This window comes from Bombus vosnesenskii, unplaced genomic scaffold, assembly GCF_011952255.1.
Source record: "Bombus vosnesenskii isolate JDL3184/JDL3185 unplaced genomic scaffold, Bvos_JDL3184-5_v1.1 scf7180000013297, whole genome shotgun sequence".
Classification (NCBI taxonomy): Eukaryota; Metazoa; Arthropoda; class Insecta; order Hymenoptera; family Apidae; genus Bombus; species Bombus vosnesenskii.
In genome coordinates, this window is record NW_022882947.1 from 2003985 (window position 1) to 2025393 (window position 21409).

The following is a 21409-nucleotide window of genomic DNA, read 5'->3' on the forward strand; positions in this document are numbered from 1 at the left end:
TGGCGTCCGAACAAATTGCTTCCTTCCATGCAGTTTTCGGGCTGCGGATGTCATAAATACACCAGGTCCACCTATAGGGAATTCGTCGGCTAGAATTCATTGGTTACAACATCCGCTAGGAATCGTAAGTCATCGGGATTCGCGCCACAAGTATCGAAATAGGATTTATCCGTTCCCTTCAAATTAATAAATACGGAAATTTATCTATTCGCTTCTCGTATCGTAGCAACAACGGGATGCGTACGACACGTGAGAAGCCAACTAATCGACGCGATACTTTACTGTAAGGTGTTGCAAAGCGATACAAATTTTATAAAAAAAAATAAAACAGGAATTGTTACTGTAATTTAAATATTTTTTACCGACTTTCTCAATCTATACGAAAGCACTACGCTTCTTAAATTCCTATCTGTCTTCGCAGAATCGCTTTAATTCCCATAAAAGTTGCTATTGAGATCAAAGACTCGTATTTCTGTGGCTCCATTCGATATTTCGTATTATTTGCTTAAAAGGCATAACATTTATCTGTGAGATATCTTACGAAGGAAGAATTAGGTGAAATATAGATGGATATTAACCGAAGAAAAATCGCGCAAGTTGCGATCGATCGTTTACGATTTAAGCTTCTCTGGAGGAGCAAGTCGTTGAAGAAGTCTTCCTGCAGATTAAACTCTCTCGAATCGGCCGAACGAGACGAAGATCATCGATGCTCCACAAGTACATCCTTAATTCTGATTAAACGTAATCTTCGATGGAAAAGTAGCGCGCTTCCTATCGTTTGGTCTGCGAGTAACCGGCGTGGGTGGAAAAGTTTCCCGGAGTCGTTCCGTTGGAACTCGCGTCCAACGATTCGAGACACGAATCGACTGGACATCCGGGCTGGAACTCTCTCTCTGTTTGCCAATTTTCAAGGGAGTTCGCGTGCAATTGTAGAAAAGTTTCGTACGTCTGATTCACGAGCGAAAATGGAAGGTGGAGAAACTTTACGAAATTCCTATTATCACAGTGTGAACTGTTATTAATTGTTGAAAGGGCTGAAAGTTATAGCGATGTACCGAGGATTAAGAGCGAAATCGATAGCTGACAAGTCGGAATATTTCTACGTCAAACGAATAGGAGTTAAGATTGATAGACTTACGTAGATCGAAACCTGCCGGTAACGTGATATACCGAGAAATAGTCGAGAAAGTCGATAAGAGACTGATGCGACAAAAGAGGCTTCCGGAGCATGATCTTTGCCTTGGTATTAGTTTGTCGGACGTAGCCTCGATCGTAAAGATTTTAGCGAAGAACTCTGACATTGCACGAATATTACGCGAATATTACACGGACTACGTGAAAAACGTATGGAATCTCGTAATGGATCGCCAATGAAGCTAAATTGCAGAAACGCTTAGCTCGCGGAAAAACGTGCAAATAAATTAATAATATTTCGAAAAACAATTACCAGAGAGGAACTATTAACCAAACAACGCGTCAATGACTAACGACTATCTATTAACAGACTGTTCGTTCGACGATATGAACTTTGTTTCACAATACCACATCCCGAACAATAAATATACACAAGGATTGCCATTATTGGCGCTAACGAGACGCCTAACAGGATTTCAAAGAAGCAACGTCACATTCCGCAACCGGCATTACCTTCGCATTAATAATTGATTAACCACAGGCAAAGCGATTATTTCATAACATCAAGCAGTGACATCATTTATCGATCTCTGCTAATAAATAAATTACAATGATTCCTTTGTTCTGTAAGACGATTCACAGACAGTTGGGCAAAACGTTTAATTATCCATCGCAATAGGTAATAGAATTTGGCAATTGTAAATCTACCTTGAATTTGGATTATCAAATATCAAAGCCAAAAAGTGTGCAGAAAGGTGATATATGTACGTGTTCGATTATTCAGGGATGAAAACTTTCCTCTTTGAGCTACGTTATTGCGAATATTTTCAACAATGTAAGAATGGCTAAAGAGTAATTACAAATTCTTATAAAAGACGTTTCTCATAAAACTTCATTGCCTTTAATTGCGCAAAGAACGGCCAACGAAAAGGTTACAACTAGATCGTACATTCGCGTTTGACAGAACTTTCCTTTCTTTTCTCGACGCGTCAATCTGGCGCTATTTTCAACGTGCTTTATTAAAAAAACGCAGAAAACACTATCACCAATCGGAAACTAAGTGGATCGTTGTACATTTTCTCCACGGCAAATGAGAAATTCCCGTTTCAGCAGGCGAATTTCATAATTAATTTCGCTCCTCATGTCCGGACCACCAATCTCCTCGAGTCTTCCCTTTGGGTAATTAATAAATCATTGAAGAGCAGTCAAGAACCCTTTGTAGATTCGCCCCGAAAAAAACTACTCTTTTTTCCAAATAACAAGGAAAAAACAAGAACGAGAGAGAGAAGCCTCGTCTCGCCCCCTTTTGTTTCACAGCACTTTACAACGCGGTGTTTATTTAATCGTCGTTTGAGATTCCGACTTTCTTTCCTACGCCCCGCTGAACTTTACACAATTACCAGGACAGGTCTTCTTCTTCGCTTGGATTCTCGAGATTCTTAAAACAATACGACGAACATAGTTAACGTATTTAGCGGAAAAATTACAGAGAGTGTGAATTCCGTGGATGATAAAAACGTAAAAACGATGGTGGCGCCAAGGAGAATCGTCGAGAGAGGCGTTAACCCCTTTACTTTTCCTCTGAAATATCTAAATCGCGAAGAATTTCGTGACGTATTTTAATAGACGAACAATGGTAACATTTTTCAGCTGAAAATAAGCGAAAATAGCGGAAAGTAACCAAATTCTGGAAAATGCGACGTCTCGGAAAATCAGTATCGCGGCACGTCAAAATTGTTTAAATAAATGATCACGACTAGTCGTCGGGAACACCGTGGACACGGATATCGGATTCGTCACGGGACGTTGGTCTATCGATATCGCGTGTCGATACGTGTATCATGAAAATATCGAAAGTATCGACGAGGGGCCGCGGTGGATGTCAACGAGCAAAGTAAAGGAAGCCAGGCGTCATCTTCCAAGATTTATGACTCCTCCATCCCCCATCCTCCCCTTCAACCCCTGTACACATCGGAATAGATGGTTTTACCTGCACTAACTTTACGACCAAGTAACAGAGCCTCTTAAATCACTGTCATAATTGAGGAGGCTGCAAGAACAATAGAAGACAGATGGCTGAGAATAAGCGTTCGTTTAGGGGACAAAAGACGAGACTGCACCGGAGATGAAGCCCCAAGGAATCTTATAGAGGTATTAAGGGGGCTAAGATCACACTTCGATTCGATCTTTTCTCTCTTCTGATTTCTTCGTGACAATATTTGATCGATAATCACAGTTTGATAAATCACACGCGTACGAGGATTGCTACTTAATTTTACTCGATTTGACAAAGCGAATTTTCGTGATTACTTGTTTGCTCGCCAAGGAAAGAAAAAGAGGAAAGATATCTCGATACATAGAAGAAAATCAATTCGTGTAACTTATTGTCACAGCTATTCGTATAAATATAGAGTGTAATAATCAGTTTAATAGCACGGTGTTCAAATGTTAAATCCAGTCAGTGAAGATGAATGATTATCCTTGCAACTGATAGAGGAAGAATTCATGGACGAGCCAGGTAGTTTAATTGATCATTTGATAGCGATCAGATTGATTGATTGCTTTCTCTCTTTATGGAAGAAGAGCAGTGCAAACGTCGCCAAAGGTAGGATAAATTGATTGCTTGTGATTTTTATTCATTTGAAAGACTCGAAGGAACTGAGTATAAAAGCGAAAGATTGATGATGCTTACCTTCATCGACGTTCGAGTTATAATATAAAGGTACAATGATGTCAATTCTTTACTCCATCGCGAAAGTAACCTATTCTGCCGTGTTTAAAATCAAATGAAAATAGCGTAGCGTGTTTAAAAAAAGAAGCATCTGGCAATTTCCGCGTCGGCTGAACAGACATGGCTATCAGCCTGACTATTATCAAAGACCCTGACAAGCGCCTCGAAAGGAGAATCGTTTTCGAAAATTGAGTTCACCGTTCTTAAGTTCGAACTGCACACGTGTTTACAATAACAATTGTTTTTTCCTTTAGACCGCGTGAAAAATGCAGCATTGTAAAATGTATTTTTCTTATCGATGCGTTTGTTCCTGTATTTTTCATGAAACGTCGCTACCTCTACAAAATTTCTCTGCATGGAGGCGTTTCTAAACATCCTACATTTTTAGATAAGAAAATATTTCGATGGAATTTGCGTAAAGTAGAGCACGACTCTTTCAACGAAATCTTTGAAACGTCATACGGAATTAAAAGTTCACAACATCGTGCAATCACTAGCTCGAACGTATCTGGAAAAGATAAAGAAATTACTCTGCAATTATATTTATCCGACGCGTTCGATAAGACGGAAGAATCCACTTTCTTTCGATCGAAGGAAGAAATACAGTGTTGTTAGACAGTTTGCGACAAATGCAACGATCATAGTCATCTATCCGCATCAGTCGCTCCCGGCGAGTAAATTTGCCAGATGGGGAACAGGGCATCCGAATTTCATTTTTCTTCTTTCCTTCTTGGCGAGGCTCTTTCATCCGATGCTGTCCTGGAAGCAGCGATCGAACGAGCCCTGGCTCTTACATCACTTTTATGTCCGTCATATTTCATGCTGGCCAAACGTTCCGACGAATGATGCATTATTTAGAACGCAATTCGGGGAGAGCCAAGCCGGGACCTCGTGGAACAAATGCGCGCGAAATGGGCCAAGAGCATCCGGCAGAATGTCGTTCCTCTTCCGGGCGATCGATCGACCTACAAGCTTAATTTCGCTACGAGTCCTCTCGCTCGAGAGACGACTCAAACTTCAAAACTCTCTACGAGATAGATCACCGAGTACCTCTCTAAAATTTCACGACGAACAATTCGTTTTTTCGATGAACGAATCCTGATAAAACATTAAACGTAGGTTTTTACAATTTTTTAACGCTCGACCTTACATGCATTCTGTTAAGAAATTTGTCTTAAATTTTAGCGGATTGTGTCAATAAAACTGTAGAAAAAAATACGTTCGACTAATTGTAAATGGCAATTATTTTGTATAATACTACAAATCAATTATAAATCGTTACATCTCCTAGCCTCCAATTTTTCCTGCCGACTATCTTCCTCGCCAGAGAAAAAACCAAATTGAACGCTAATCCGACAAAATATCAGAGGCATCGCCCACGAATATTTCGAATTATCACGAATATCCATTCTTTTTTGTTTCGTTTCGTCTCGCCTCGAATAACTAACGATTCAGTTCTAGCTTTTTAATCTACGTGTCAGCCACAAGCTTCGTATTGCTACAGTAGAGTAGAAGAGAGGTAGAAACGGAAGAAGAAAATGTGGAAAACGTATGAATATCGCGCGGAGTGGGAGGTGCATTATTTAGATGCAATTTTTTTCGGAATCACCGACACGCGAATGAATGGGCACCGGGCAAACCGAAGTGAGAAGATTAATGCTTCGATCTGACAGCCAAGCACGAACTTTCAATCTGCAATCCGCGTTTCCTTTCACGTCCCCGCGTTTTACGTAGCAAATAATGTGAGCGACGCGGACAAACCGCGACGAGTTCATTGCAAAACTGTTCCTGGGCACCTACGGTTATCTACGGTTCACGCGCTGCTGCATAGAGCTATGGGGTTTTCTCTGCGTGACAGGTGTGAAAAGAACGTGAGAAATTCTATTCGCAAAGGCGAACTTCGATCGTCAGTTAGGTTAGCGTCTGCAACTATTTAGTTTCAACATACAGAAAAGGAACTTTATCGTTATTTCTAGCAGTAAAACATTTCTATATATTATTCAGCTTTGTATTATTAAATCGTCGGGATCGATTCCTCGAACGAAGTGTCTAAAGAATAAATCGTAATTTTGGATCTTTTAATTATTCAGTTTTTCGATCTTCCAACTTCCGAATTTTTAAGGATCTATAATTCTTTAAAACGTCACCCTTTTCGACTCTTCAATTTAAATAACGTATCAATTCTTTAAATACCCTACGTGCTCGTGGCTTAAAGAGAATCACCTCAAGCGTTCCTCAAAACCGCTTAATGTAAAATAGACGAATTACTCTTGTGAATGTTTAATTTTACGTACATCTTCCCTTATGTCGTCAAGATTTTAAAGCTTCGATCTTTAACCCTTGAATTTAAATATCTTCGTCTCTCGAACCTTTAAAATCTTAATCATTTGGATGGTCTACTTACCAAAAACCACTCTATCTCTATCGTGTAATTTTAAATTGACGAACTACCCACACACACAGCTACTCCGTTTTCAACTGACACGAACATCAGAGACTAGCTCGACACAGCGTCCCCAATACCTTAATTGCGTCCCTCGACATTACTTGGGCTTTCTTCGTGCCTTATGCGTACACGGCCCTCCGAATTAGACGCTCCACCCCCGAGCCCATTAGTGTCGGTGGTTTAATTAACTGCCACGATAAATTGCCGTTCGACCATTCAGTTCGATAAATCCACTTACCCAGAACTTTACTTTCCATTCGACGCGTCTATCCTAGCAGGGGAACACCGATCGTCGTTATGAATAAAATACAATGTAGCGGCGGTGACGTGTAACGCTGGCCGAGCCAACAGCTTTCATTTCGCAACGAGACGTGACGCAGGTGATTTAATGTCGCGCAATTGCGCGAAAATATCCAAGGTTAATAATTATCGCGAATTAATTTATCGGCTCCTATTAATTAACCAGCCAGTCGACGAATACGCTGCGCCAACTGGCTGCTTATTGGAAACTAATTGATACGCCTTTTCAATCGGTCAACGGATATATTATCGTGTTCGAGGTTTCTGGGCTTCATGGGGAAATGGCAAAAGAACAGAAACATCGCGTCTCATTTAACTGGAATTTTAGGAAATTTCAAAGTAGCGGAAATTTATCTCATTAAGTTAAAAAGGGAAGAATGTTTCAACGAAAGAAGTAAAAATGGAGGTTTCGGTTGGCTGTGGGAAGTAAACGGCGAAGAAGTTCGTTGAAAATTTATTTTATAAATTTATTACAAAAAAGGAGTATCCAATGAAATGTGAATATATAAAGCCCGTTGTGTAGTTGTATGCTTCGTTAATCCTCTGAACGCATAAAGGCGCATGAAATGTAAATAACTAATATGATTAATTAAGAGAAATTAACGATCCTTAGTTTGGCCTGAAAAAGGTTTTTGAAAATTATAAATAGGAAAAGATAGCCGAGTTATGTGAATACGGTATAAGTTCATTAACAGGTAGTTCCATACGATAATGCTATGGTGAGATAAAGATCGAGAGAGGCAGAGAATGGAACTAGCTTTTCCCATAAAAGCGAAAGCACGTTGCTTCTGCTTCCTCTTCAAGCCATTTCTTGCTATCTCTGTGAAATTTTTTGCGATTAAAATTATATTACGAGCTATATTTTCCAATCTAGTATTAGAGTATGCCCATATTTTAAAAGGTAGCTAACGTTCATGGCAAGAATTATATGCCGTCACATCGATCTCGTATTTAAATCATTATAATCGAAATAACAAATTTATAAATCTTGAAATCTCTAGACTCTTAGAGTTTTGAGTCCATGAAACGTATAACTGTGAAAAATATCTTTTATTCTATTTGCAGATCATCGCAAACTGGAAGCGATTCGTAAGAGCCAAGAAGGGAACTATCTTCGTTAAAAGAAGCACCTATTCCCACGTGAACCCAATGAATAAGATGTCACGTGCAATCTAACGACTACACAGTGAAGGAAAACTAAGAACGGGCGAGTGATAAAGGACATGGAACTCATCAGTCATGTCGCATCACACTTATGGCTATCAGGGGCGCTTCTGTTCTCTTTCTTAATGCTGATAATATTTCAGAGACGAGACCGGAAGATATCGCAAGAATCGTCGAACAGGATTGTCCGAATATCTGACGACGAATCGCTCCAGGAATTAACCAAAATTTTCCGTCTCGTGTTATTTACGTGATTCCATAACAAACTATGAATCCTAAGATACAATAAACTGTAGAAACATACAACGAGGCGTAGAGTTCTCTTATATTATACCGGCAAAAATATTCCAAACGATTTAATCTGTAACAAGATTTTAAAGTTACATTTCTTCCATGGATTGGAAAAAATTAAGTAACTGTTTATAGACACAAGGGAATTGAACAGATAGTGTATACTACAAACGGAGTGACATTGCTAAAAATTAGTTCAATTTATCTATTTGTACAAGAAGCACAGATTAGTAAAATTCACTGTAATTGAAAATTTGTCCGCGACTTAAACGTATAGTTCCATGAAAGGCGATGAATGCCGCGGAAGTTTTGAACCAGACTGTACAACTTACCTAATATACTCAACACCATATTAAAAAAAAACGTAAACCATATGATAGGTTAACAAAGGCACGTTAAACGAGAAGAGCGGGTAATCAGGAAAAATTAACGATGTTTAATCGGCCACGACCGGGGAATACAAATGGTCGATTTCTTAGCGAGCAGGCCGGCGTGTCTTCTATAACGACAAATAATGGTTCGCGATCGATCATGTCTGGTCTGGGTTTTACAGACCTTTTAAGCGCGCACGTACCGCTGGCAGACGATACGAGGAGAAGTCTAATGAACTCGACGACGCGAGCGCTCTATCACTCTTTCCCAACCCATTGCTGGTTCTTTTTTCTTGCCACGCGAGCCCGCTACAAAAATCCTCGTCATCATGCAGATTTATGCCCGTGAAACGAAACTTTTTCGCACGTAGAACCAGAGCCAAACTTCTTAACCGATGGTAAAAACGTTATTAAATGACCGGCCGATTTTTCCGACGCTTTTTAACTCCGGCTTACAACTACTTCCATCCTCGCGTTCTCTTTTTTATTACAATAAAAACGTTCTTATTGCTACATACTGCAATCGTTTTTTTTTTCTTTTTTACTTTTTTATTTTTTTATTTTTTTTTTTTTTTTTTCGATGAAATATGGAAAACGAAGTAAATCCGAAAGTATCATCGTTCTATGGATGATTTATCGAAGTGAGAAGGCACAGGAATTTCCTACGCCGGAATAAACTTACGACGACAGCTTTCGTTTTTATCCTTCTGCGATAAGGGAGAGTGGAAATGACCCATTTTATTTTTATAAGATGTAAAACACCGTGGAATGATTTATGACGGATAAGACACTGTATGAATGTTACACGATGGATTACGTTCCCTTTTTACTTTGCTTTTTAGTCGGAGACACGCGAGACGACTTGCTTTATCTTATTTACAATTATTAGTAATTTATGAAAAATCTTCAAATATGAACGATCTCGTCATCTTCTAATTTTCTTTTCTCTCTTCTTTCTTTTTTTAAACAATGTAACAAGAGATGGTTATTCTGTGAAAATTATACGAGATACATAGAGAGATATAGACCCTCTTGCGAATATTTTACGGTGGACAAACTTGCGACTCTGATTTCCTCTTTCGCTTTAATAAAGTACGATGGAAACGATTTGTTTTACTTTTGTAAGAGTTATGCGAGGTGTAAAGAATTACAAGTTGGTTTATGATAGACGAAATCCATCTTGTGTGAAGGGAACAGGCTTTCGAGAGATCATTAATATTCATGCCAGCTGGATGAGGTATCTGTGTCGTACTTTTTCCCCTTGCACTCGACGCGTTATTTTTCCATAAAGGGATTACGCGAACGAATACTATTTACAGGTTTCTCGATTGCCGCCACACGGCAGAAAAGAGAAGGAGAGCAACGTGATTTCCAACCCTCGCGTTTGATGAACGAGACATTCTGAATTTTGGATTTAACAGCGATTTTTATGCAGATTGGACCGAATTACTATGATAATGCGGTATTATAATTCCCATTTACATAATGTATTAACAATGCTTATAATAACCAGCTTGTTGTTTGCATCGTTCCCCTTTCGATGATGTTTCTTCCGATTTTATCGTCTCTAACGACTTCTAATTAACGTTTATTAAAAAGTTAATCTCGCGGATCGTGCTTTGACAATTTGTTTAATAACATGTTTCTCTACTTATTTTTATACCCTAAGCTTACCGACTGCTGCAAAACATCCGATTATTCCAACTCAAATTTAAAAATTCCTTCTCCAGCGTTTAATCACAGTGCGTCGTATTTTCCGTAAATTTCAAGAAACATCCACTCGAAACGGTTCTAACTTAATTTACAAACTCGTCTTTAATATTCTACCGAATATTCCGACCAAAAATATTTTGCCAATCTTCTCCAAGGAACAAAAATATTATGGTCCGAGACGCTCGAGTCGTTGTTCTCCAATTATTCTCAGATCATTGTTCGCGATTCAACGACGCGATACCTCTACGATAGACTGGTCTGACTCGAGCAATTAGAAACCGCATTCGCCACGCGGAACAACGCTGTCGCGGAACACTCAGGCTTATTCGTGCTGTACATACCCGAAATATGGCGCAACTTGGTCAAGATTCTGCGAAGATCGCGGGCTTGTTGGTTGTCGGCTATGGACAAAGGGAAATCCGCAAACTGAGGCCGGGGAATTTCATATCGTTGCCCCTTTGTTCACCGTAACAACCACCGTTTGACTCACCCCTGCCAGAAACTTCCGGAGATCACAAACTTGGACGTGTAATTGTTTTAATGGTCCGATTCGTGACGTGTATCTTGATTGGAAGGAAACTATGAGACGAGTAGATTGGTCGAAACTACGCCAAAGTACGTCTTTATAGAAGCTTCAATTTTCCAAGTTCGCCAAGTTCCGAGAATCGAATACGGCCATAGATGTCAGCCACTTGTCTATCATGCGATGCTCGCGAACTTTGTTCCAAGAAGAGCAAAAGAAACCGTAAGAAAATTCAATATTCCCGTTGATTTATCGAAGAAAGCGATTTACGTTTGATCGTGTAACGTACGTTTCCAACGCTATTCCGCGAGATTATTTAACAAAAGATATTCGTGATGCCTTCGAACAATTTCAAACATCTTGACAGACACGAAGCAAGATGTGAATATAACTCGACGCAATACCAAGAGATCATTTTTACTCGCCGCGGAGTTTTATCTCGACCCTTCAACCCTAACTGGAAGAAGAATACAAAAGAAAGGAGGAACTTAATCAGAATCTCTGAAAGAAGTATCCCTATCCATCGCCGTTAATCCCGCACGATCATTCCCCAAACAGAATTCTCTAAGCAGTATCCTTTCCCTGGGAGCATCCCCTGTATATAGCCCGAAAAACTACCCTCGATTACCACCAAAGTCTACCCGGTAGGAACTATTTTCCAGTTTTTTCGCCCCGCAAACTGCTTGATTTTGGGCTTACAAGCGGCTCGTTTATTTACAACGCGTCGCAGAGATACCCGGCGATACCTTCCCTTTTTTTCCCAGGGAAGCATTATTTAGCGGCGGCCACTTATATTCGCGGTTGCAACGAGTCAGCCATTATAATTCTCCGGAGGTAAATAACCGCGGAGCTTACCCTCGTATCGCTCGTTTTCATAAATCGAGCCACGGGATCTTTGTACAAAAGGAACGGCGAACGTAGCGAGCACAGGCTAGAAAGCAGCCAAGAGGAGGAGCCAGGGAACAGGGAGGAGGCTTGATAATGAAGCCACGAAGATACACGGAGGTATCGTGAAATAAATCCACAGCAACGAATGAATGATAAAGCACTCGAGGTGGGAGAGGCGATCCTCGAAGAACAGTAGTACAGTGTTATCGAAGTGAGAACGCGGCGACTAAGCAGAAATGTAATGCTCCGCGCTAGTCTCTTGACCCTGCCATACAAGAGCGCTTAACGAACTGTAAATCATCCTCGAGAGCTTTGATGAAATGCTCCATTTGTAAGGCAACCCCGTCTTCAAAGAAGGACGAACTTCTTCGGGACTATGTTTGCAGACTGTGGTGTTCGGGAACGGCTTTCGAAGAACTACAAGTTCGGGAGACTGTGAAGAAATATCTAGAGCTGCTTATCGTGATTCTGAGAAAAATTTTCATTGTTAATTGTTAAAAGCGGAAAATCTACGCCTCGACGATCGAATAAATGAAACTGACGTCGTAAATTTTAAAAGATAGAAAAGTCGTCGACCGATCTCGAGTGGTTGGATAGACACAATCGTATCGAACTCTGTGAATAGAAATTCTTCGCTGAAATTTGAGAATTTCAGGAAGAATAAAAGAGCAGGAAAAGAATCTTCTACTCGGAAACCGGTATAATCAACTTTCCTCGGCGTACCACAAACACTTACCCTTTCACAACCGAAGCAGAAGTTCCCTCTAGCGTAATTTTCTTTCCGACGAGGCTTCCTGACCGCTCGAATTCTGAAACATAAAAAAAGCGAGAGAACCAATTAGCCACGGTGAATACCAGTTTCGTTCGTGATTTTATCGAAATTATTGCCTCTCTCCGTCTACCACGAACTAAGTTTCTCCCTGTTCGTACCGATGGCTGTATTAAAAATTCAAAGATACCGTCGAGACGGTATCGGTTAGGACGACCGAGAGAAGGAAAGAGAGAATTGAAAGAGAAATCGAACTTCTAACTCGGTTGCGGCGTCGACGAAAAACTACCCCTGACCTTCGAGCATCTCCAGAGACGATCGTTCCGTTCCTCTTTCATCTCGAAGGATTCTTTGCCTTTCCCTCTCGACAAGAAGTTTCATTCGTCTGCAGCGCTTTCAGCCACCTTCCCTTCGTAACTGGCAAAGAAATGTATTATATCGACTACCCCCCTCCGGAAATAGCGTGAGAAGTACGAACCCTTCCGGAAGAGTTGCTCTTCTGTTAGGTCTGTTTCGCGTTGGAGTACACGCGTACACGCGCTTGTGAGAGATGTTAGAAAAGCAACGAGAAGCTATGGTTTCTTATTTAATCTTTCAAAGTTCAAACGAACGCCGTCAATCACGTAAAGAGAGTTGCGAAACTTGTTCTTCGTGCTTCGATTTGATCTAGTGGTTCATAGATTTCTAAACCTCCATCTTTTCAAATATTCAAACATTCGATATTCGTTTCAAACTCTCAAACATTCCAATATGTTTCGCTTCTTAATTCATAAAAAAGAGGAGCAATTTCAAAGTTAAAATTAAAGTTCAAATTTCGTAATTCTGAAATTTAGAAGATTGCCAAATTCCAAACGTGAAATGAAAATGTCTGTCTGAGAAATCTTTGCGTAAATCCCATCGCATCAATTACGTACACTACCGAACGTGACTGGTTATGTCAGATGGAGAATTCGATTTTAATTGGAATTCTATGCCAGAGAATATTTTTCGAGATGGAGGAACGAGAGAAAATATAGTTCTGGATAAAACGGATAAAAAAAGATGAAGAATCATAAAGGCGGGGGCTTCGAAATAAGGAGAGTAGACGATTATCGACAGCTGTCGACGATATCTAGATTCTAAAAGACTCGAGTAGAAATCATCGATCATATATTACGGTGGTAGATACCAGAGGTTCATAAAGTGACCCAGTTTGGCGCAATTGTGTTTCTTTTCTTCTCGGTACGGAATAATAAAATTTTACAACACTGCAAAGTCACATTTGAAGAATATTGTATTGGAAGTCACGAAGAACCATTCCTTCGAATTCCAGAGCAATAAGCAGTGTCTCTTTATTCTTTGCGATGCGTAAGTCTTAACTTAAAGTAATGAGAAAATTTCGTTCATTTACATTTTACGCGTCATACGTAACAATAAAAAGAACTTTATACAGTAGCTCGCTGAAATCCTTAATTTCACTTTCAATTCAGATTTACGTGTCTATTTTTGTATTCCGATTTCGTTAACTTAATAAACAGATCCTATCGTATAAGTTCAAATTTCCAGAAATCATTATACAATGAAAACCATAAATATCTACTGCGATAAATCGTTTAAAATACACTGAACGATATTTGGCGATTTATTCGCAGATTCTTTTACACCAAACAAATATAAATAATACCTATTTGATTCGAAGATGACAAGTATTCATGTTGCAAACCATCCTGACAAATTTCATCGGATGAAATATGTTTCGAAGAGTATGTCACTGTTGATCGCGATTGAACTGTACAGTTTGTAATTCTACGCGATAAATCTTGCTTCCCATGGTAGACAAATTTCAACAAACACAAATAATCGACTATCCTTTCGCATTAGCGCAAAACATTTCCGTGACAATATAGAATTTTCATTGCCTGTTCGTACAAACGATTGCACGATTTCACTGTAACGATAAATAAAAAAATAATTTCCTGGAAAATTTCGATACGTCGTTGTTCGTTCGAAATTAAAAAATAAACGACATTTTGCGACAGTTAACTTGATATACTCCTTACGCAGCTTAACAGTCTCGCTCGTCAAACGTTCAAATTTCAGAATTTTTAAATCAGAGTTTCGAAATTCGATTTATCTACTTTAGCCATCTTCTAGGAATATTTTTGACGTGTATTTCACTAAATGGATTTCTGAAACTCGATAGAATATCCCGGACTAACGTTCCATCCAAACTGAACGATTCTGACAAATAAAATCTCGGTGCGATTCAATTACGACAACATCTGAGACTTATCAAAATCCAGCGAGTAGGAAGTGGTTCGCTAACGTAGAACGATCCGATAAAAATTAATTAGCCACCATGACCTTACTCGGCGAGGATAATCGCACGTGTTGCACCTTTTTATCGTTCTTATGCACACGATAGGAAACGAGAAACCGTAGCCCCGACGTCGCCGTTGAAACGACGTTCCTTCCACGTTCCATTGTTGCCAATCAAGCAACTTCTTCTAGTCGACAATAATTGAAACGAGCCACACCGACGTCCAATAACGAATTTCAAAACGTGCACGATCGCGTGGTAATGACTACGGGAAAATGGATCTGTCGCAATTGCAATTAACGTTACGTTACGATTAATATCGAGTCAACGAAGCATCCGCGCGTTTTCCACGAAATCGCGTTTAATCGAACCGAACTGGTGAAATATAGACGGTCTCTCTCGTCGATTCCAAGATTCTCGACCATTCTCGTGAAAACTCGTCCGTTCATTTACGATGGTAGATCAACGCTCTCAGAAAAAGCATCCAAATAACAAATACCGTGCACGACACGCGCAATTTTCATCGCGACACACGAAAATACGTGAACGTATTCTTCGCTCTTATTCCAAGAAACAACCGGAACCATCTTTCTAAGGCATTATCCGAAAAACGCACCTAGAAAAGAAACAGGAGAGAAGACACCTCGACTTACGATTACCCAAATCGTCTCTAAACCGTCGTCTTCGAAATGAAGTCAACGTTTCCATCTCGAGCGGAGACGGTTCTCTGGGAAATTTTTCACAGCTCGCTCACGTCTTCCATTAGGTTACTTGGCGGATAGTTCGGTTACGTGAGCTTTTGTGCGCGGCCGCGAATCTCACGGACCCGTCTACAGACACCCTCTATTACGTTTCACCGGGAAATTTCCCTTACAACATCGTACTTCGTTCGCCACGTCGCGTGTAACCGTGCCACTTTTCCTCCGCGTTTTGCCTGAAATTCACCTACCCGCACGCACACCCTTCGTAATTCGCCCGCGAAACTTTCTTGCGTTTCTACAGGCTACATGTAAATAAGCTGACTAGGGCGTGTGCGCGCGGAACACTCCGTGTATAGACGATTATTAAAACAGCCATTATACGCGTGCGTGACATTGTAGTCCGCGTGGAAACGAGAACGCAGATGGAAGACCGTAGCAAACTCGAACGACGCTCTTTCGTTTAATATACATAGCGTTCCGACTTTAATACGCTACAAGCGAAAATAAGAAAATAAGTTTCGTGCAAAGTTATCATCGTACGCTTTGTACTACACCGCGTTGATAATCAGAGCCGCGTTTGCCACTAGGCACAAAGTAGGCACGTGCCTAAGGCCCGCCGAAGAAAGAGACTAGGACAAAGGTATTGGCAAACGCTGTATGAAATAATCAAATCCACTGGCTTTGATTTCGAGCTTTAACTAAAGGAATAAATATCAATAATAACGATACTTATCGCGAAACCTTTGTAAAATACAAGACGGGTCTGCTCCATCATTCGCGGTAAGCGTCTTAAAAAAGAATTACGTTGACGTTGAAACAGCAGTAAACAAAGTATCCATAAATGAAATTGAAAAGCCAATTGTTCGAGTAGAAATGGCTACGTTATTTCATAAGCTGGATGAATTCAAATTTGCTGCAGTAATATATTCGGAGAATGCTTTTAAATAGAATAAATGCTGCTAGCAGATCGTTGCAATCATCCACAGGTTTAATATCTACGATGGTATCGCTATATGGTAGCAACTTTATTAAAAATATCCGTAACAATTTCAAGGAGATTGAAAATCAAGCTGAAAATATCATTCCGATTAAATATAAAAAGAGCGCCGACTAACAAAACAAATATTTATCGATGACGAGAACGTACACTTAGGAGGCGAAGCTTTTAGAGCGAACATATGTTATATGGTTTTTAATAAAATAGTTACTCATTTATGCAGAAGAGGTGCCACGTAAAGGTACAAGCAATAAATTTAAATTTATATACTTGCATATATATTAAAAACTTGTATCGAGTGAATTTATATCAAAGACGTAAGTATTGATGAATTCAAAGTGGAGTCCTGGTTTCTGACAGATTGAATTTTACAATCGAAAAGAAAATGTTTCGCGTTAAATTCCGACTACCGTCCGATATAACATCAACCCCTCAATACCATCCCATCATGTAGCCATCTCATAACGCTTCGTTGAATTAAAAAACGAACCAAAAATATACAACGTTGGAAGGAATTCGCGTTCGCGAACAATTCGATGAATCGATAAGTCGGGGCTAACCAGGCGACTATGAAAAGATTTTATTCGCGAGCCTCGGCCTTTCAACTAGATGGACTTCGTTGGGCGAATTTATCGAGCAGGCCGTTCTTTTATGATGCATGAGATTTCCTCCATCTATGGATAATGGAATGGGAAATAAAGTGCGAACAATTCCGTCACTCCCTGTTCGCTTCGAGTCGCGACGTTCTCGCGCGAGCAAGTATGCACGCGCGCCAGCTCGCACGCTCACGCAATCGTACATTGTTTGTGTGGCAAGTGCAGACGCGGGAAAATGCAAATCGGCGCATGAAACTGCGGGACAATCGGTTTAAAATTATACGATATAGGAAGCTGTAGCGCAGTTGAATCGTTTTAGGAGAGAACGCGTGTCAGGCGTGATATTTTCCCTTGTTTTCTTTTTAGGAAAATGGAACGTGAAAGCTGGATGACGGAGCACGTGAAACTTTTGAAAGATTTTGGACGATCGTAAAACGATAGCGTGATATAAAATAAAACGGCGTTTTGGCAGAGGGAAGATATACCTGCGTTTTGTATCACCTCGATTGATATTTTTGGAAAAATAATATTTAAAAATTGAACCATTGAAGTTTTGAACAAATCGGTGCTACATCGTGCAGTGTAAGATAAAATGAAAGTTTACCTCGTCTTCGTTGATTTTTGGCGTTAATTTTTCGAATGATTGAACTCCGATCCGACTCAATTTCAATTCAATTAGATCGCAATGTTATTCTATTCTCTTCGTCTGTAGTTAATTGGTGAAATTAATATCGCGATACCAATATCCTACTGGTTACATATTGCTCGATTGCAAAATAATAAATACTCGAAGTAGTCAACAAAATGTAATTTCTCGCAATTAAGATGATACCTGGTTGGATGATATTGTGCGCAGACGCAATATAAAACCGCAGTTTCTCCAAAAGGTGAGCAAAAAGATCACGTATTAATCACTTCCAAGTGATTTTCTTCCCATAATAATCTTACGAAAGTAGTCAATTAAAAGTAATTAATTAAAAAGTGGGAGTTACTGCTTCCTTTATCGATTGTAATTAATTTCAAACCGTAAATGTGCACGCGATCCTAGTAAATGTGCACATCGGAATCCTTAATTTTCTCGGAGCCTGACAAGCCGCCTGCGCCGCTACGAAATCAATTAAGTGGTAATCTACCGGCACATCAAATAAATTTAATCACTGTCGGGCGTCGACAGAATCCCGGAATTTCATTCGTCAGTGTCGCAAAGTCAACTTTGCCACGGTTACGACGAAATATCGTCATAAACGAGCATCGATAACGAGCACAATTAATTAGCGCGATTTTTCGTCTCTTACAGTCATCGAGTAAACTCGAAACCTACATCGATCTGTTGCAAATACGAGGCTGTATACCATTTTTTTCTTTCTCTTTTCTTTTTTTATTAATTTCTCATCGCGATATAAAAGTTTCTGATTCAAAGATGAGCCGGTTAGCAGGTTAAAGGGAAAGAATTTCCATCGATTAATGACTCAATTAGGATGACCAGGTACAGGCGAAACGATTCGTTACTGGTTAAATTACACAGGTGTCCGATCGGTAGTGGCAAGTTAGAGATAAGAAAATCGCGTGAAGAGGCAAATTGGAGGATCAGCCAGGCGAACATAATACGCGCAATTCGCATAATGCACACGTATCGGTAATAAGAAGTGGTCTTGGCAATTAGTGTCGAATAATTAAAGGGTCGTTAATCCCTTTACGGGCGGCTACACTAAAATACCTCGAGCCAGGGAGAGGTAGAAGAGGAAAGCAAGTCCAGAAATCTTGGAAGGCTGGTCGAGGCTTGGCTTGAAATTGTAGAAACTATCGATCGTTTCGGGAGCTACGTCTTAATTCTTGCCAGCGTTTCTACGCGGAATGCAATAATCGTACGTTAAACGTGACACGGCTCGCCATATAATTAATGTCATGTGAGAGGCGAGTGTCGCGTTACAATGCATTCGCAATGTCGTTGAAGCACCGTAATTACCGTGAGTTTGTCTTGCCTCCCCTGACAACAAGCCCTGACAAAGAAATATAGCAAAAACGTTATACTTTTTCGAGAGAATGGGGGAGGCAGAGGGTTTGCAGCGTGGTTTGTTTCGAGTTCTGCGACTTGTTTTTTCACTGCGACAAATGGCCGTGGAAAGAGAGGTAGCTAAGTGAGATACATAACAGTAATAACATTTGCTAATATTGGTTAAGTGAAATATATCGCGTAGTAATGATATTTGGTTGCATTATACTTATATCATATAACGTGCATATTTTTCTAAATTGAGCAGTAGCTACGGTAGACGTGTACCTTTGGGAATTAATAATTTTATAGAGTTTCTACATTTATACTACATGTTGTGCCATTGTGAAACTGTTACTTCTCTTTCTTAAATTTTCCTGTCTAGCCATACTGTTCGTTATTTCATAATATTCCCATTGCTCGTAATATTTCGAAATAATCGAACCTATGAAATAAAAAAAGACAAAGATTTCAGAGACAACGAAGACTAACCTGCAGTCGGGTCTCTCTGGTACTTACCACGCGGTACAATTCCTTGGATCGATATTAAAAGCCGCGTGGCGCTAAATATCACGAGACAAAGGCATGCAAATGTTCGCGAGGATAACAAGTGCGGGAGGAACGTGGGGGACTGGGTTCGATGCGCGAGAAAGCGCGAACGCAACCGGTGCTTTTATTTTCGTAAATTATTTTAACCGTGTGTGTGCAGCATGCGCGAGCCTACGTTTTACAAACAGCAAAAAGTGAACGAGAACAAAAGAAGCACAGAGGAAGAAGAGGACCGAGGAAAAAAAAGGGACTCGTGCACTCGTTACCGCTGGACGAACATATGAAAAATGCATGACGCCGGAAGGATCGTTATGCTAATTCGTTCGACGCCGCGGCAGTTTCGTGTACAAACTTGCTAGCCACGTCTACACACACGCGTGCAACACCATCGATCGTAATTAAACCTGTCCATCAGATTTCCATCGGGCGGCTGCTCGATTTCCACTTTCATCGTGTGTCACTTCACCGCTGTCACGGTGTCAGAAAAGGGGTTTCGCTAAGTTAGCTCCAAGGGTAGCTTCTAATAATAACGATATTCGATGTATGCCGAGGGTAGAACTCAACGGTGAAATGGGGAGTTTTGTTGAAATTGTTTTCATTAATATCTCTGGGTTGATGTTTCTTAGAATTTTGTGAATTTTGATGCGTCTCGGTGATGTGATAGCGAGTGACGGTTTCAATTAACCAGTAGAAATATAACGAGGGAAAATACTTTTTGAGCTATAACGATCTTTACGTTATTATCTAAAATTCTGAAAAATGTTCGATAATATTGTTCAAAAAATTGAACATCGATGTAATAGCCGAAGGTTAACTTAACCTGAACGTTTCCTTCCAGAAAGGTAATAAACTTGACCAGGATTTTTCAATCCTACTTTCCTAAAGACTAGAACAGATGATAATGAATCGGTATAAGAGTAAATTGAGCGTACCGCGTGCATTTTTAATTACATTCCTCGATGATGAATCTCGATGAATGTATAAATTACTGGAATGCATGAGCGCGCAAGCATGCTTTAAGATGCTTTAACACTATATGATTCTGTAATCACTATTAAAGCACTCCTTTTATTTTTATATCTTAATTATGCTTCTAGCTACGGATATTTAATATTCTTCTGTGAAACGAAAGATCTCCACTTTGTTATCACATTCGTTATACAAAAACATTTAAAAGTAGTACTTGGTTTGCGTGGCTAATGACATTTGATCTTTCTACCAAATTCTCTGTGATTGACGCCGTAACTATTATATATTTACGGTATATTTGATGAAGTACGTATATAGATAATCGAACATCATTCCGGTTCGACTAGATTCGCGATTTTCTTACACGTATCTACTCAAAGATATATTTCAATCAGAAAACACGTCGCGTTCCGGCATTCCACCAGAAATACGAATAGCACTTTGTTTGTATCCACTCATACGCGAAGCACAAAACCGAGCTACTTATACCGTGATTCGACAAATCTGCCCTCAGTATCTGTGATCCACAGTGCGTTTAATATTCATACATTCAAACGAAGATACCTAGCCATCATTACCCGACGATTACTATATCCCTGGAAATTTCACCGGCGTTAAAATTCGACCGAATGCGTTCTGATTCAACCGAAATATTAACAACGTTGATAGGGAACATTTTACAACTACGGTTCAATTAAAGATAAAGCGCTAATTGATGAAATTTGTCTAACCAACATACGCGCATGGTCTATGTATAGAGCTCGCTAAAATTATCAAAAGTTTAAAAATTCAATATCAAGCGAGGAACATACGAGAAATTAAGAATGCAATTATTTTTAAACTATAGATCTTTCGACCTATTTATTCAATATATCGTAACACGTTATTTTATTTTAGACCTCTAATGAATAAACTAATTGTTTCAAGCATCGCAGATAATCTATACGATGTTCCAATGCGGATTAAACATTTAAA

General features: G+C 39.8%; 1 protein-coding gene across 4 annotated transcripts in view; it reads right to left on the reverse strand.

The window, feature by feature from the left end:
- The window catches only part of LOC117233584 (putative polypeptide N-acetylgalactosaminyltransferase 9), a 293908-nt gene that overhangs the window by 204076 nt on the left and 68423 nt on the right, over positions 1-21409 (reverse strand). For all 4 annotated transcript variants that reach the window (XM_033494025.1, XM_033494028.1, XM_033494024.1 and 1 more), the window contains one exon: positions 12298-12370. The gene's annotated coding sequence lies outside the window, so the exon portion shown is untranslated. The remainder of the gene's footprint in view (positions 1-12297; positions 12371-21409) is intronic.